Source organism: Haematobia irritans, chromosome 1 (assembly GCF_050003625.1).
Source record: "Haematobia irritans isolate KBUSLIRL chromosome 1, ASM5000362v1, whole genome shotgun sequence".
Lineage (NCBI taxonomy): Eukaryota > Metazoa > Arthropoda > Insecta > Diptera > Muscidae > Haematobia > Haematobia irritans.
Window position 1 is genome coordinate 28,225,676 of NC_134397.1, and position 18,668 is coordinate 28,244,343.

At 34.1% G+C, this 18,668-nt stretch overlaps 1 long non-coding RNA gene across 1 annotated transcript in view; it reads left to right on the forward strand.

The window, feature by feature from the left end:
• The window catches only part of LOC142238040 (uncharacterized), a 29,859-nt gene that overhangs the window by 10,223 nt on the left and 968 nt on the right, over positions 1-18,668 (forward strand). The gene's annotated exons all lie outside the window — the stretch shown is intronic.

An 18,668-nucleotide genomic window follows, 5' to 3' on the forward strand; every position in this document is an offset into this window, starting at 1 on the left:
CTTTGACAACATTTGGTATAAAAATAAAATGTTGATAAAATTTTCTATAAAAAATAAAATGTTGAAAAGAAAATCTTTTTTATAATATTTTGACAAAATTTTCTCTAGAAATAACATTTTGACAAATCTTTCTGTAAAAAATAAATTTTAACAAAATTTTCTAAAGAAATAACATTTTGACATTTTTGTATAAAAATAAAATGTTTGACAAAAGTTTGTATAGAAATAAAATGTTGAAAAATGTTTCCATAAAAATAAAATTTTGACTAAATTTTCTATAGAAATAGACTTTGAAACAATTTTCTATAGAAATAAAATTTTTACAAAATTTTCTATAGAAATACAATTTTGACAAAATTTTCTATATAAATAAAATTTTGACAAAATTTTCTATAGAAATAAAATTTGACAAAATTTTGTATAGAAATAAAATTTGACAATATTTTGTATAGAAAAAAGACTTTGACATCATTTGTTATAAAAATAAAATTTTGATAAAATTGTCTATAAAAATATTGAAAAAAAAAATATTTTCTATAATATTTTGACAAAATTTTCTATAGAAATAACATTTTGACAAATCTTTCTGTAGAAATTAAATTTTAACAAAATTTTCTAAAGAAATAACATTTTGAAAATTTTTTATAAAAATAAAATGTTGACGAAATTTTCTACAGAAATAAAATTTTGACAAAATTTTCTATAAAAATAAAATGTTTGACAAAATTTTTATAGAAATAAAATTTTGACAAAATTTTGTATAGAAATAAAATTTTCAAAAATTTAAAATTGTCTATAAAAAATATTGAAAAAAAAAATCTTTTCTATTATATTTTGACAAAATTTTCTATAGAAATAACATGTTGACAAATCTTTCTGTAGAAATTAAATTTTAACAAAATTTTCTAAAGAAATAACATTTTGAAAATTTTTTATAAAAATAAAATGTTGACGAAATTTTCTACAGAAATAAAATTTTGACAAAATTTTCTATAAAAATAAAATGTTTGACAAAATTTTTATAGAAATAAAATTTTGACAAAATATTGTATAGAAATAAAATTTTCAAAATTTTTTTATAGAAATAGACTTTTGATAAAATTTTCTACAGAAATAAAATTTTGACAAAATTTTCTATAGAAATAACATTTTGGCAAAATTTTCTATAGAAATAAAATTTTGACAACATTTTCTATAGAAATAAAATTTTGACAAAAATTTCTATAGAAATAAAATTTTGACAAAATTTTCTATAGAAATAAATTTTTCACAAAATTTTCAATAAAAAAAATTACAACATTTTGTTCAAAATAAATAAATAAAAATGAAATGGAAAAATGAAATAAAATTTTGAAAGAAAAATATTTTCTTTAATATTTTGAAAAAAAAAAGATTTGTAGTAAATTTTTTTCCAAAATTTGGTAGATTATTTGGGCTCAAGTGGCGACCGTAATCGATTTTTTTTTTTCTTTTTTTGTGATATATTAATACAGCTTTTAACTTATATGAATAGAAATCTGTTCAAGGTGATCAATATGCAAACATCGTTTTATCGCTTAAGCAAAAACCAAAAAAGTATCCTAAGTATCCTTTGTATGTATGTGAGCCATTGCCTAATTTCAAAATCCTCAAAATAAGTATCAGCCTATATTTGAAGCTTTTTTTTGTAACCATAGATTAAATATTTTGGTTAATTTAAAGATTATTCTTCAAAAATCACAAATGTTTTTCTTTAAAGTAACCCTCCGACGGTTGAGTCATCCTTTGCCCTTATACGGAGTACAAGGTTCTCAGGGACCGTAGAGACTTGCTTAACTCAGGAATCTGCCTTACTTCAAAGATCTTTAAAGGAGGGATGCAAGTTTCAAATAATTGTGTCCTAAATTAAAAAAAAATTGAAGAAAAGATTATGATTTTTTTAATTAAAATTTTAGTTGTTTTGAAGAAATTCTGTAAATAGGCTGTCCTAAAATTTATGTTGCCTAATTAGGTCAATAGCTATTTCAGTGCATGCTGCACGAAAGTGGCTCTGCGGTATTTTGGCCCAATCTCGGCGAACTCTACAGCGCAAAAAACCAGATTTAAAACCAGGATTAAGATCTGTAAATTTTGATGGCCATTCTGAGGTAGAAATGAAACAAGAAACCACCTTTTTAAGCCACTCTTGGTTGGCGCATGCTGAGTGCTATGATCCTGAATCCGACAAAAAAAAAATCTGTTGTAAAACTGATGCTAAAATGAACTAATATTTATTGCAAAAATTTTATTTTGTTTTAGTTTATTTTTATAATTGTGTAAGAAATTTTCCCCACCCCAACGATTTTTTCTCATGTCTATGTCTATGTCTATGTCTCAAAAATTTTATGAACTAAATGGCAGTAAAATTTCAATGACATACAAATTAGTTCAATTCTAACTAAAACAGAAGAAGTTTTTCGTACACTTCTCAAACATGGTAAGAATGAACTACAGCATGTCTAAAATAGGAATGATCTGGCGCCTTAAATTGTATCTTTATTTATTTTTATTATATTATTTTTTCTTTATAAATGGTAATTAAAATCCAAAAATGTCCGAAAATTTTCGTTAATTTAATGAATTTCAACATTTCGAATACAATTTAGTTCAATTTTCGCACGAAATAGTTCATTTTTCCCACAATGTAGTTTACATTTTTTCTGTGTATTGGAATGACCATGGTATGCGGTCGAATTGTTTGTCTGCCCAGGGAATTCTGTTTTGAAGTCTTGTGGTTAATCGAAGATGTAAATTTTCAGCTGATCCAATAATTTTGTATGTTCACAAATTGCTCAATTTGGGGTACTCAAATTCATCATGGAAGTTTTTTTTGCTATGTATCGCTGAAAACAATTCACTTTCGGTAATATATTATAGCATCAGTATTTTCGAGTATATTAAAATAAAATTTTCAAAACTGCAACAAAATCCTATAAATTCATCTCAATGACAGATCAAAGAGAACTGAACATCCACAAAATAAAACAAAGGTCGAATAATAGTATAGAGTACATTTTTGTCGAAGTGGCCGAAGATCAAATGTATAGAATTTCTTGGTGAATCCATCATGGCTTTGGCAATCGTAAATCCTATGCATTTCCGAATAAGACACACGAAATGTCTTCAACAAAATGATATCTTTGGAACAAGTGGTAAAGTTGGGGAAAAAATCGATGAATTTATTTAAAAAAAATTATTTAAAAAAATCATTATTACTTAAATGGAGAAATTGCTTTACATTCGACTACCATTTTTTGTTTTTATTTTAAATATTGGTAGTTCTGTAAGATTTCAATGATAATTGGGGGAAATTCGGGAATTAGTAAACGAAGATGTCGCATCTTATATTAGTCCAAGAATATTTATTGGCATTTATTATATACAATTTTTTTTTTTGGAAAAATCCTATTGGACGTGCATCTCATTCATATTTGAAATAATTCCTATTGAATGTGCATCTCATTCATATACCACCCACATTCCAAAGATGTCCTGTGGTTGACGATAAATCAAAAAATGTTTATACCAATAATCACCAAGTGGTGATTTACACCTTATCTTAAGCCATGTAAAACATGAATTTCCATTTGCTTTGCCTTCTAACACCTATAATTTGGCCTATTTTATAATCCATTTGATTTGTTAGTCAACAGAAATTTTGAAGGTTGGTTCCTTCATAAAGGCTCTTTAGTCTAAATCCAAAACGGAACACCAATGCAATGTCTTCCGCGTACAGAGAGATCATCAATAAATTTTCTTATGAAAATGTTGACAAAACACACAAAACAAAAACAAATAAACAAAATACTCCGGAGGTTTCTTCTGACATCTCCCACGAAATGAGAGGCACGGGGGGACTAAACAAAGCAAACATACTAGAGATGCATACAAAAAGATTAAAATAAAACAAATAAAATTAAAATGCACAAAAAACCTAGAACAACAGAATATACATTTATACTAAAAATGATAATTATGACAATAGTACGTGATGATTGCTGAAAATTGCGTTGCATTTAATATCCATCCACCTCCACCAAAATGGAAATGGTAGAGAGGAGCAGTAGCATCTGAGTCATGAGGACCATGCTAAGAAGCCATCAGCTGACAGACAGACAATCAAGTCACCAATCGAATGAATGAGCCCACAGAAGCTCTTAACGACAGATGAAAACGGAACCAAAAAGCTAAGTGCCGGAGTATCTGACAATATTCTGATTGTGCTGTAATGTCCGTCTGGCAGTATGTGGTGCACAGTGGGATCGAAAATTAAAAATATTATATAATTATAAAATATTATTTTTCATATTTTCATTTCAAAAGGGGGGTAAATTCTTTCTCCCGGCAACAGCCCAAAAAAAAGTTGGCCCGATAAGAGTGCTATGTGATACTAAAAATAATGACAGATCTGACATAGATGATTTTGAAATTGTATATACTGATTTCCAGTAATGAAGTGGCTGTTGTGGGAGAAACTCTTATTAGATTTCTATTAGAGGTGTGCACGTGACACGAAATTGTCGTGACTCACGAAAATTTTCGTGACTCACGCGTGAGTCGCGCTCATGGCAACGGCGTGAGTGTGCGTGAGCGTGATTAACAAACCAAAATGTCGTGCGTGAGCGTGAGTCACGAAACTATTATCTTCGTGAGTGTGCGTGAGTAAAGATTTACGCTCACGAAAATAATCCTGCTCACCAACATAAAACGCTTAAGAGTTAAATTCATTTACAATTTTAGTGACACCTGGGATGTTAAGAGTGTAATAACGCTCTCGATTTTAATAATGCTCATGTTTTCAGACGCGTCGCTAAGGTAAATTACTCAAAAAATTGTTCGTGAGTCACGACATTTTTCGTGAGTCACGATATTTTTCGTGAGTCACGGTATTTTTCGTGAGTCACGACATTTTCGTGCGTGAGTGTGCGTGAATACAAATTTTCTTTTCGTGAGTGTGCGTGAGCGTGAGTCCTACCAAACAATATCGTGCGTGAGTGTGCGTGAGTAAGATTTTTCCGTCGTGAGTGTGCGTGAGCGTGAGAAAAATATTACTCACGTGCACACCTCTAATTTCTATATAGATGGTTCTAAACTTGGTAGGCAAATAGGATTGAATGTCTTCTAAAAAGTCCTGGAATTTAACATCAGACATAAATTTCCTATAGAGGATGGCTGATATGTACTGCAACCAATTCCATTTATAAACAGCTCATCTGACAGACGACAGATTTATTCCAGTGACAGTTCATATTATTGTTTACAAGCTTCTAAAAGCATTTTGATCCATTGTCGAAGAAATTTAAGTGTGATTGCTTTATATTTGGTTGGAAAGCCATAAATAAATCTTTTATTTCTCATGCCATTGCTTTTTACCTTGACACTGGCATTTGTGCATCGCGTCCAAACAGATGATGAGAAAAGCCGTAACAATACCAAAAATGATTAGAAAATGAAGGCCGGATTTGATCGAAATCTTTGAGGTAGCGGTAAAAACTTGCTCGTAAGTAGAAGATATCTCGAGAACGGATGAAACGCCAATTCGAAAATGAGCTTGGACTAAAGCCATTGAAGTGCAAAGAGCCAAGGGGTTGATTCGCTTCACAAAAGTGACCAGTTACCGAATTTGGTTTTCTCCGATGAGAAGCCATTCCAAATTAAGAAGTTTGTGATTAAAACAAGTATATACACACAAAAAATTATCACCAAAATTTTTTCAATTAAGCACTTAATTGAATTTGGAAACGGATTCAATTAATATGTTAATTGATTCAATTAATTATTTAATAAAATCCGAATAAAAACCAATTAAAAAAATGATTGATATTTGTTACGTTTCCAATTAAAATGTTAATTGATTCAATCAATTTGTTAATCAATTCGGAAATAATTTTCAATTACAAACGTGATTGAAATTTTTTCCGTTTCCAATTACATATGTGATTGATCCAATCATCTTTGTGATTGAAACTGAAGAATTTTGAGCAATGGAAAGAGCGAAAAGAGAACAAGAGAATGGGTATTTATTCAGCAATGTATGATGGAGAGATCAGTCTGTGGAAGTAGCTCGTAACGAACGGTTGGGTTTTTGTTTTTCGCGTAAATTGAAAAACATGATTGGCGACATTCTGTCTGCTGCATTCAAAATGTGTGCATAAATATTTTGAACGCAACAACAAATCATAGCAAAGGGTTGAAATAAATAAAGTGTGCAACAACAAACGGCCACGTGGTAAGGGTTTGTTAGAAAGTCGTATCCAATTGTTTAATATTAATATTTTTTATATTATTTTATTGTTTTTCTTTTTAACTTATTATTTTTGTTTAATATTTTTTATTGCAATTTACTACCTTTTATTTCAAAGAATTTGTATGTATTACGACCTACTCTAATGTTTGGATTTCACATCAAAATTATTATCATTTATTTGCTTTGCTATATATAAAACGATTGTCTGTTGGCTATTATATTCATTTAGAACACTTTGCAACTCTATGTCATTTGTCTCTTTGTTGTTACATTGTTCATTGTATGTTAGATGTACATGGTAATGCTGAGGGTAATGCAGCGCATGTAGCTTTTTTATCCACTTTCAATGCAAGTATAACAATTTAAGATAGAGAGCATAAAGAATTCACTTAGAAAATAAAATAAAAAAGATCATAGCAGTCAGTCTGTAATAGAACGCGAATGTAATTAATATATCTGCCTTGCTGCTCATTTCAAGTTAACTAAAAGAAATTAAAAAAAAATAAAATTATAAATGTATTTTTTTTTCTTTAAATAAACTCGAAACTTAAATTGAATCAAAACTACAAAAACTAAAATATGTGTTTGTGATTTGGTCAAATTTCTCATACATTAAATAATGGTGCCGAAACCCGGGAATATTTTGTAAAGCTTTTGTGTTAACAAGTGAAAGAAATAACAAGTGAAAGAAGTAACAGAAACAGTATTCGCATATGTAATACCAATTTGCCTTTATTTTTTGGAATAAAAAAAAAGAAAGCTAAAATCTGCGACAGTAATATAAAAAATAATTTTAATAATTTGGGTGAAAATTACAATATTAAATTATAAAACAGTGGAATAAAAATTTAAACAACTTTTATCTATATTAAAAGAAAAGAACAAAAAAACTTCGTCACAAAACAGGATTAAAAACGAAATGGCGGAACTGCTGCGCGCAATTGATGACCAACGCTTAATTCTTCAGCGTCTAAATCGATTCATGGCCGAATATGAAAAACTTCCACCGACTTCTAGAACTCGCGGTACATCGCAAACATTTTTAGAAAAAATTGAAGAACTTAACAAAGTATTTGAAAGTAACCACGAGCAAATTTTTGATCATGTACGCGATAGTTCCATGCCGCAAGAAGAGTTCCATACCTAAAGGAAGATGTATATTTTACATTTTGCAATAATTTCATGGTAGCCAAAGGGAAACTTTTGGATTCGATGTCCGAATTTAATACTACAATTTCACCATCCATACACTCTAGTACATTTCATGCTCCTGCTTCAAGATGTGAGTTTTTTTCAAATGATATCCGTCTACCAAAGGTAGATATCCCCACTTTCTCCGGTAATTATACGGACTGGATATCCTATAGGGACATGTTTGTTTCTTTAATTCACAACAATCAGGGTTTATCGAACGTGCAAAAATTCTACTACCTTCGCAGTTCCTGCAGGGATACTCCGTTGTCCATTGTTAATGAGTATCCGGCTTCGGATGCTAGTTACCAGTTGGCTTGGTCTGCTCTGACTAAAAGGTATCATAATAAGAGGAAGATTACGGACACGATCTTTAGGAGACTTTTTGATATTGCTAGATCTGACGGTTCATGTGATAGTATCAAGAATCTTCTCGACACTACACGAACATGTCTTTCTCTCCTTAGTACTCTTGAGATAAATTGTGACAATTGGGACCCCATTTTGGTTCACATTACTGTATCGAAGTTGGATACTCAGACATGTAAGGAATGGGAACGATCTTTGAATGCTTCGACGGAAATTCCAAAGATAGGGGAACTATTTTTGTTCTTGGAAACAACCTTTCGGACACTTGAGTCTATAAATGACCATGATTTGACCACATCTAGGACGGTTTCTAGATCTGCTTCTTCTTTTAGACCATTGCAGACTAGAAGGGTTCATGTCGTTTCGAACCGAGATGGAAATTGCCCTTGTTGTGGACGAAGACATCTTTTGTATAAATGTTTCCAATTTTCAGCTGCCTCATCGGCAGCGAAACGTGACTTGATTTCATCGAAGGGTATTTGTAGGAATTGTTTGAACGTGGGACATTTTTCTAGGGATTGTCGTTTGCAGACTCGCTGCCACATATGTAATATGCCCCACCATACAATTGTGCATAATGAGTATTCTGGGGACGGCTCTACATTAGACGCTGCAACTGCCACTGGTGATAATTCGGCGGGTGTTTCTACGGACATAACCGAATCACGGGCAAATATTCGTAGTTGCAACATTTCCATATTTAATTCTACGATTATGCCCAATGTGTTACTTGCCACTGTCCGTGTTATCGTCCGAACCCAATATGGGGAATTTAAGTTGCGTGCACTTTTAGATCAGGGTGCTCAGGCTACGTTGATAACGGAGGAGGCCGTTCAGTTATTGGGACTCAGGCGATATCGCACTTACGCTCACATCACTGGAGTAGGGGGTAGCACCGTCATTGTTCGCAACTATGTCCATTTTTGTCTCATATCCCCTTGTGAGAAAGAATTTCGACTTGAGAGCAATGCCTTCGTAATGCCTTCGCTTACATCATATCACCCTGGACCTATGAGTCGGATCGAGTTACCGAACTTAGGGGGCTATCATTTAGCCGATCCACAATTTTATGGTAATGATAAAATTGATTTGCTGATCGGAGGTGATATATACGGTGATATTTTGCTACCGCAGCAGAAGAAATTTGACAAAGGTGTATTCCTTCAATTTTCTCATTTTGGTTGGGTTGTATCTGGGCCAACTGCTGCTTTAGATTATTCCTTTGATGTGAATGTTAATATTTGTTCATTGGATAGTAGATTGAAGTCGTTTTGGGAGCAGGAGGAATTATTGGAGAAAAGGGAGTTTACGCGGGAAGAGAGTTTGTGTGAGGAGTATTTCAAAGCAACATTCAAGAGAGGGGATGATGGGAGCTATACTGTGGCATTGCCATTTAGGTGTGAGGTACTGGGGAAACCGCTTCCAGAATTTTGTCATACGGATTTCAGTGCCTTGAGTCGGTTGAAGAATATGGAGACACGTTTTATTAGGGATGTTGGGCTAGCTACTAAGTATAGGGAATTTATGGAGGAGTATGAGAATTTGGGACATATGTCCAGGATTGGTCCATACCCTCAAGCTCTTCGGCCCAACGGCTATTTTTTGCCACACCATGGTGTTCTAAGGGAAAGTAGCTCCACGACTAAACTTCGTGTGGTTTTCGATGGAAGTAGCAAACGGCCACCATTTCCATCTTTGAATGACGAACTTTGCCCTGGACCCGCTCTCCAAAATGATTTGCCAACAATTATCACCCGCTGGCGTAGATTTCGGATTGGTTTTCGCTCTGATATAGAGAAGATGTTTCGACAAATTCGCGTTGTTGATCGGCATCTTCCTTATCAGCAGATTTTGTGGCGAGGGGCGGATTCTAGTATTTATATTTACCAGTTAAATACGGTTACGTATGGCACGTGTTCCGCCCCCTATCTTTCTATTAGGATATTGCAGCAGTTGGCTGAGGATGAATATGACTCGTATCCGGTTGCTTGTGATGTTCTGAAAACGGATACTTACGTCGATGATGTGATATCCGGGGCGGATACCTTGACTGAGGCTTTGGCTTTACATGATCACTTAGTGAAGTTGTTGGCATCGGGTGGGTTTAACCTAAGGAAGTGGACCTCGAACTCGGTGGATCTGATGAACGCTATTCCTGAGGAGTTTAGGGAGAAGAGGGGGGTAGTCGATTTCGATGAAGAGAACTTGGTAAAGGCTCTCGGTTTAGGTTGGAACACTCTTGACGATACATTTGTTTTCAAGGTCGATTTCCAACCTCGAGAGGACGTTACGAAAAGCGACGTTTTGTCTGATGCTGCCCGGTTATATGACCCTTTGGGTTGGCTGGCCCCAGTCACGATCACTGCTAAGGCTACCTTTCAGAAATTGTGGTTGGAAGGCATTGATTGGAAGGATAGCGTTTCAGATAGTATTCGGCGGGAATGGAATAAGTATCTTGGTGAATTGATTCATTTGGAAAAAATTAGAATTCCTCGCTGGCTTGGAACTTTGCGCAACAGCAAATTGGAGTTGCATGGCTTTTGCGATGCCTCGCAAACTGCATTTGCTGCTGTAATATATGCCAAAAGTACAAATGATGGTTACCATGTCGTACGCCTACTACAGTCAAAAACCAAAGTTGCTCCGTTGAAAGTGATATCGATACCCAGATTGGAACTATGTGGAGCTACCCTTCTGGCAAAACTTATGCATAAAGTCAAAAGTCAAATCGATCGCGAAGTTGAAAGGGTATATTACTGGACCGATAGCATCACCGCTTTGTCTTGGATAAGAGGAGAATCTTCAAGGTGGAATGTTTATGTTGGCAATCGTGTGGCAGAAGTTCAACGGTATTCCAATATTTCTGAGTGGTTTTATATATCGACACACGACAATCCAGCAGATTGTGCTTCTCGTGGTATCGCGCCTTTAGAGTTAGTACACCACAAATTGTGGTGGTCTGGTCCGGACTGGTTGTGTCTACCACCCACTGAATGGCCCCAACAACCTGAGCACAACTACGAAACTAATCTTGAGAAAAAAAAGAAAACGTTTGCATCCCATGTGATAACCAAACTTGATTTCCCAGAAATATTGTCCAGATTTTCCTCGTTGACAAAACTGGTGCGTGTTACGGCTTATATATTGCGCTTCGTCAACAATACCAGAACAAAAGAAAATTATAAGCGTAAATATGGATTCCTTTCAACTAGAGAGCTGCATGACGCTTCGAATATCTTAGTCATCCAATCTCAACGAGTGGACTTTTCTGAGGAACTTAATTATATTAAAAAATGTCATCCTTTTCCATCTAGTAACAGACTAGCCCAGCTGTGTCCGTTTGTTGATGAAATCGGAATTCTGAGAGTTGGAGGGCGTTTGCAGAAAGCTAAGTTCGATTATGAATTCAAACACCCGATATTACTATCTAAACACAATCCGCTTTCTATTTTAATCTTTTCAGACGCCCATTTGAAAACGCTACATGGAGGACTTACCCAAATGCAAGCCTACGTCATGAGAAAATACTGGGTAATTTCAGCTCGTAATATTGCGAAACAAGTACAAAGAAAATGTGTAACTTGTTTTAAATACACGGCAAAGGCAGCACAGCAAATTATGGGGGAGCTTCCAACAGTACGCTTGCAACCCTCACGCGCATTTAAGCATAGTGGAGTGGACTATGCCGGCCCTATTACCATCAAACAGTCCACTGCTCGCAATTCAGTAACGACAAAAGGATATATATCTCTATTTATATGTATGGTGACAAAGGCGGTTCACCTAGAGGCAGTTACAAGTATGTCCACTGAGTCGTTCATCGCAGCATTCAGAAGATTCACCTCGCGCCGTGGAATTTGTACGGACTTGTACTCTGACTGCGGTACGAATTTCATTGGCTCAAATAAGGAACTTAAGATTTTGCAACACAGAAGTAAACAATCATTGCCCGAAGATCTCTGCGAGCTTCTTTCAAACAGTGGAACCAAATGGCATTTTATACCACCAGCATCGCCCAACTTCGGTGGATTGTGGGAAGCTGGTGTAAAGTCTACTAAGCATCACTTGAAAAGAACCATGGATAATCGAATTTTAACGTTTGAGGAACTAACCACCCTGTTGGCTCAAATTGAGAGTTGCCTTAATTCACGGCCTTTGTGTCCACTGTCTACTGATCCCAACGATTGTTCTGCCCTTACACCAGGTCATTTTTTAATTGGTGAGCCCCTTCTCACGATACCTGATGAAAATCTTCTAGACTACTCTATAGATCGACTGTCTCGATGGAAAGTTGTTGAAAGATTAAAACAACAGTTCTGGAAACGCTGGGTAGGTGAATATGTGAATCGCCTTCAATCACGCCCAAAGTGGCTCAATCCTCAAACAAACCCTGAATTGGGCGATCTTGTCCTTATATGCGACGAACGGTTGCCCCCCGGTCAATGGCCACTAGCCCGTATTACTGAAGTTCATCCTGGCACAGATGGTAGAGTCCGCGTTGTTTCAGTAATATCTAATGGAAAGACCTATAAGCGCCCCGTATCTAAAATAGCACTTCTTCCTATAAAAGATGAATTTCAATTACCCATTAATTCAACCGATGAGTTGCTGTGAGTAGAGGCATAGCTTGGTGATCTCAAAAAAACCAAATAAAACACCTCAATTCTTCTGCTTACCGTATATCAAGAACAGTTGTTCTTTGTGGAGGGGAATGTTAGAAAGTCGTATCCAATTGTTTAATATTAATATTTTTTATATTATTTTATTGTTTTTCTTTTTAACTTATTATTTTTGTTTAATATTTTTTATTGCAATTTACTACCTTTTATTTAAAAGAATTTGTATGTATTACGACCTACTCTAATGTTTGGATTTCACATCAAAATTATTATCATTTATTTGCTTTGCTATATATAAAACGATTGTCTGTTGGCTATTATATTCATTTAGAACACTTTGCAACTCTATGTCATTTGTCTCTTTGTTGTCTCTTTGTTGTTACATTGTTCATTGTATGTTAGATGTACATGGTAATGCTGAGGGTAATGCAGCGCATGTAGCTTTTTTATCCACTTTCAATGCAAGTATAACAATTTAAGATAGAGAGCATAAAGAATTCACTTAGAAAATAAAATAAAAAAGATCATAGCAGTCAGTCTGTAATAGAACGCGAATGTAATTAATATATCTGCCTTGCTGCTCATTTCAAGTTAACTAAAAGAAATTAAAAAAAACTAAAATTATAAATGTATTTTTTTTTCTTTAAATAAACTCGAAACTTAAATTGAATCAAAACTACAAAAACTAAAATATGTGTTTGTGATTTGGTCAAATTTCTCATACAGGGTTTGAAAAAAATATGTGACAGAACGCATTTGAAATTACCTGTGTTTGTGTTTTGTGGTATTTGTGGTAAAATGGAAAACAATCTACGTTTATTGAAGGTAAGAAATTGTGAAATGTGAATACCGTTGTCCATTGAATCCTGTTTACATTAAACGGACTAAAGTAATATATTTTCTATTCATTTCTTTTAGTGACCAATTTTATTTCGTGAAATTGACCAATCAATCCCATCAACTTCATCATTTTATCAAATATATAATAATATGTTTGCAATAAAAAAGTGGGTACCGTATTGATCTTTTAAAATTATAAATAATAAATTATAAATTTTTTTCACTCCTAGTTTTCTTAAAACCAAGAGCGGTATGGGTTTGTTGGAAGATTCACCTTGAAGTTGCGAAGTAGCGTTGGCATTAAATTGCATTTTTGTTTTACCTGCCTTTTTCAGTTTGAACCCAAGTAGAGAGCAGTATATCTGGTATATAAACTAATGAGCTGAATTATGTAATGGTAAAAAGTCCTTTCTTTTGGATTTAAAAATATGAAAAATATCCGAAAATAATAAAAATGTGTATTTTCCATTTATATTTTTTTCTATTTCCAGAAATTGCAAAGTATAATCAATATAATACCAAATATTACATTGCTTTCCCATTATTTTTGTCTTTGATTGGTTCAAATTTTAATAGACGATTTTAATGTGTGGAAATTTTGGAAAGGAATTGTTACTAAAATTAAATTACCGAGCTCCTTAATACACCTTTTTATGCTAAAAGACTACAACTGCAAAAGAAGATTATAAATCTGCAATCTGGAACTAAGAATTTAACTTGATATTCTATGCAGGTAATGTTTAACAAAATTAACTTTTAATTGAACAAAATTAAATTCGAATTATTCTGTTTACTTTCAGAAAAACTAATTTAGTTTACAGGCTGCTGATTTATTGGAAATCTAGGCACATCTACATATTAGAAGGAACATGCTAACATGGTTATTATTATAAGGAAGATAGTGATTTATATAATTTATTTTTTCACCCTATAGTTGTTATTGATAGTTGTTCTAACATAACTTACAAATACAACAGTAAGTTATGTTAGAACAAAACACAAATGACAAGAACCAAATTTATTTGTCTATTGCATAATTCAAAAAATAATAAAATATTAAATATGTTTTATAAGAAACACATATTTTCTTTTATTTCAAAAAAAAAAAAAACTAAATACGATTTTGGGGTCGCAATATATAAATTTTTTTGATCGAAATTTATAGCCAATTTCAATTAATTATTTAATTGAATGAATCAAATAGTTGATTGATTTTTGTCGCGAAATTAATTAAAATTTTAATTGATTCAATTAAAACTGTGATTGAATTTTATGTTAAAAATCAATCACGTTTTTAATTGATTCAATCACACAATTAATTGATTCCGTGACAAAAGTCAATTAAATTTTTAATTAAAAATCGTGTTGATTTTCAATCAAAATGGGTGATTGATACTATCATTTTCGTGATTGAAGACATTTCAATTAAAAAAATTATTGAATCCGCGATTTTCGTGATTGAAATCAAAAAATTTTTTTTTGTGTGTAGGACCGTAAGTTCGGCCGAATATTATGTACCCTCCACCATGGATTGCGTAGAAACTTCTACTAAAGACTTTCATCCACAATCGAATTACTTGGGTTGCGGTAACATTTGCCGATGGCAAGGTACCTTAAAACTTCCTTAACACCTTTTTCTAAATTGTAAGTTAGACCATACGGGGGATATATTAAACAAAAAAAGGTAGAATGAATACGTATATATTTCATAAAATTTTCTATCGAAATAACATTTGGACAAAATTTTCTATAGAAATAAAATTTTGACAAAATTTGCTATAGAAATAAAATTTTGGTAGATTATTTTTTGGCGATATGGACCAATTTTTGTTTGGTTGGCCATCGGCTATATATAACTATAGAACGATATGGGCCAATTTTTGCATGACTGTTAGCGGCCATATACTGGCGCAATGTACCAAATTTCAACCGAATCGGATGAATTTTGCTCCTCCAAGAGTCTCCGGAGGTCAAATCTGGGGATAGGTTTGTATAGGGTAATGGTTTGGGCTATAGTAATGGCCGCTGATAACTCCCCGCTCATATTCATCGGCAGTGTGGTAAAAATAAATGCCGAATATTATCGAGAAAAATTTACTGAAGACAGTATTGAAGCCGTGGGCAGAAGAGAAATTGTTTGGCCGCAGACCAGGACACTCCATCAACACTCTGAACCACCGAAGAATGGTGTAAAAGGAACCTACCTTTTCGCATCATTTCCACAAAATCTCGGTATCACAATCCTTTGGACTTGTCTGGGGGCATTTTTGAGATTAATATTTCGGCCTTAGACCAGGACAATCGGCACTCAGCCCACGTCAACCATGAATGGCTTAAAAAGGAGGTTACTCGCATCATTTCTACAGAATCTCCAGATCACCATCCGTTGGACTTTTGTACTGGGGCATTTTGGAGAGTAAGGTTGGTACTAAAAGATACAAAAGTTTCGATCATCTCAAGACGGTGTTGTGAATTTGGTTCTCTCCGATGAGAAACCATTTTAAATTGAACAGTATGTGAATAAAAAAAAAAAAAACAAGTATATACGGTTGTAAGTTCGGCCAGACCGAATCTTATGTACCCTCCACCATGGATTGCGTAGAAACTTCTACGAAAGACGATTGTGGATGACGAATTACTTGGGTTGTGGTATCTTAAAACTTCTTAACATCGTTTTCTAAATTATTTGACTTAGTCCATACGTGGTATATATTAGACAAAAAGGTATGTATAGGTAAGTCTACAAATAATTACGAATCGATATGGACTTTTGTACGGTACGTAGAGAGTCAGAATTGAAATATGGGGGTGGCTTATGTGGGGGCTATATACAATTATGAACTTGATATGGACCAATTTTTGTGTGCTTGGGGATAGATTTATCTGAGGGCTATATATAACTATAGACCGATCTGGACCTAGTTAGGCATGGTTGTTAACGGCCATATACTAGCACAATGTACCAAATTTCAACTGACTCGGATGAAATTTGCTCCTCCAAGAGGCTCCAAAACCAAATCTCGGAATCGGTTTATATGGGGGCTATATATGATTATGGACTGATATGGACCACTTTTGACATGGTCGTTAAATATCATATACTACCACCACGTACCAAATTTCAACCAGATCGGATGAATTTTGCTTCTCCTAAAGGCACCGGAGGTCAAATCTGGGGATCGGTTTATATGGGGGCTATATATAATTATGGACTGATATGAACCAATTCCTGCATGGTTGTTGGATACAATATACTAACATCACGTACCAAATTTCAACCGACTCGGTTGAATTTTGCTCTTCCAAGGGGCTCCGGAGGTCAAAACTGGGGATCGGTTAAATGGGGGCTATGTATAGTTATGGACCGATGTGGACCAGTTTTTGCATGGGTATTGGAGATCATATGCTGACACCATGTAGGAAATTTCAGCCCGATCGGATGAAATTTGCTTCTCTTAGAGGTTTCGCAAGCCAAATCTGGGGATCGGTTTATATGGAGGCTATATATAATTAGGGACCAATGTAGACCAATTTTTCCATGGTTGTTAAAGACCACATATTAACACTATGTACCAAATTTCAGCCAGATCGGATGAAATTTGTTTCTCTTAGAGACTCCGCAAGCCAAATCGGGGGATCGGTTTATATGGGGGCTATATATAATTATGGACCGATGTGGACCAATTTTTGCATGGTTGTTAGAGACCATATACTAACACCATGTACCAAATTTCAGTCGGATCGGATGAAATTTGCTTTTCTTAGAGGCTCCGCAAGCCAAATCAGGGGATCGGTTTATATGGGGGCTATATATAGTTATGGACCGATGTGGACCAGTTTTTGCATGGGTAATGGAGATCATATGCTGACACCATGTAGGAAATTTCAGCCTGATCGGATGAAATATGCTTTTCTTAGAGGTTTCGCAAGCCAAATCTGGGGATCGGTTTATTTGGGGCTATATGTAATTATGGACCGATGTAGACCAATTTTTGCATGGTTGTTAGAGACCATATACTATGTTAACACCATGTACCAAATTTCAGCCGGATCGGATGAAATTTGCTACTCTTAGACGATCCGCAAGCCAAATTTGGGGGTCCGTTCATATGGGGGCGCTATACGTAAAAGTGGACCGATATGGCCCATTTGCAATACCATCCGACCTACATCAATAGCAACTACTTGTGCCAAGTTTCAAGTCGATAGCTTGTTTCGTTCGGAAGTTAGCGTGATTTCAACAGACGGACGGACGGACATGCTCAGATCGACTCAGAATTTCACCACGACCCAGAATATATATACTGGGGTCTTAGAGCAATATTTCGATGTGTAACAAACGGAATGACAAAGTTAATATACCCCACATCCTTGGCCGCACGCCTTGGACTTTCCAACAGGACTCAGCACGCGTCAACCATGAATGGCTTAAATAGAAGGTTCCTCGCTTCATTTCTACCACACATTAGCCACAAAAAATCCCGGATCATAAACCATTGGACTTTTTGCGCCTGGAGAATGAAGTTGTTACTAAAAAGGTCCAAAGTGTTGATCATCTTAAAACGATGATTCGCCTGAAATAAGCTAAAATACCTCAGAGTCACTTTCGATAATGGCTGTTTTGGCAATTTGAATGCCATGATTCGTGCTTAAGATAGCCAATTCGAACAAATCTAAACTGATTGTCATTTCTGACATATTTGCTCTTTATTTTATTGCATTATAAATCAGCCACTCTGTAATTGTGATGAAATCCAACATTGGACTCCGCGTTCCTTTAAGCGAACATGGGAAAGACTTCAAGAATTCTTTAATCCAGATGGCTAAATACTTCCATATTCAACTAATGGTAACTTAGTAACTGATACATATCAGGAAAATCCGAATCTCCCAATGAGATGGCTGAGCAATTCATTACCCACCTATTTAATATGGTTACCCATTACTTTTGGATTCGAAATTTATGATACACACCAAAAAAAGAAATCAGATTGCATCACGAAATTAATTGATCCAATTATTTTTTTTAATTGAAATGTCTTCGATCACAGAAATTTATTGATACTATTCATTTTTGTGATTGATTTTTGTTTCAATTAAAAAATTTGTTGAATCCATAAAATTTTTAATTGAATATTTTTTAAAACTCAATTAAAACTTTAATTGGAAAAAATTTCGTCAAAATTTTTTCTGTGAATGCCAACAGAAGCTTCCAAAATCATATTGGCCTAAACAATCTCAGTTTAAAGAGACAAATCACCCAATACTTTTCTAATAAAATTTTAATTGAATTTAAAATCAAACAAAATATTAATTAGTACAATTAATTTTTAATCAAAACAGAACTCAGTCATTTAAAGTAATTGATTTAATTAATTGTTTAG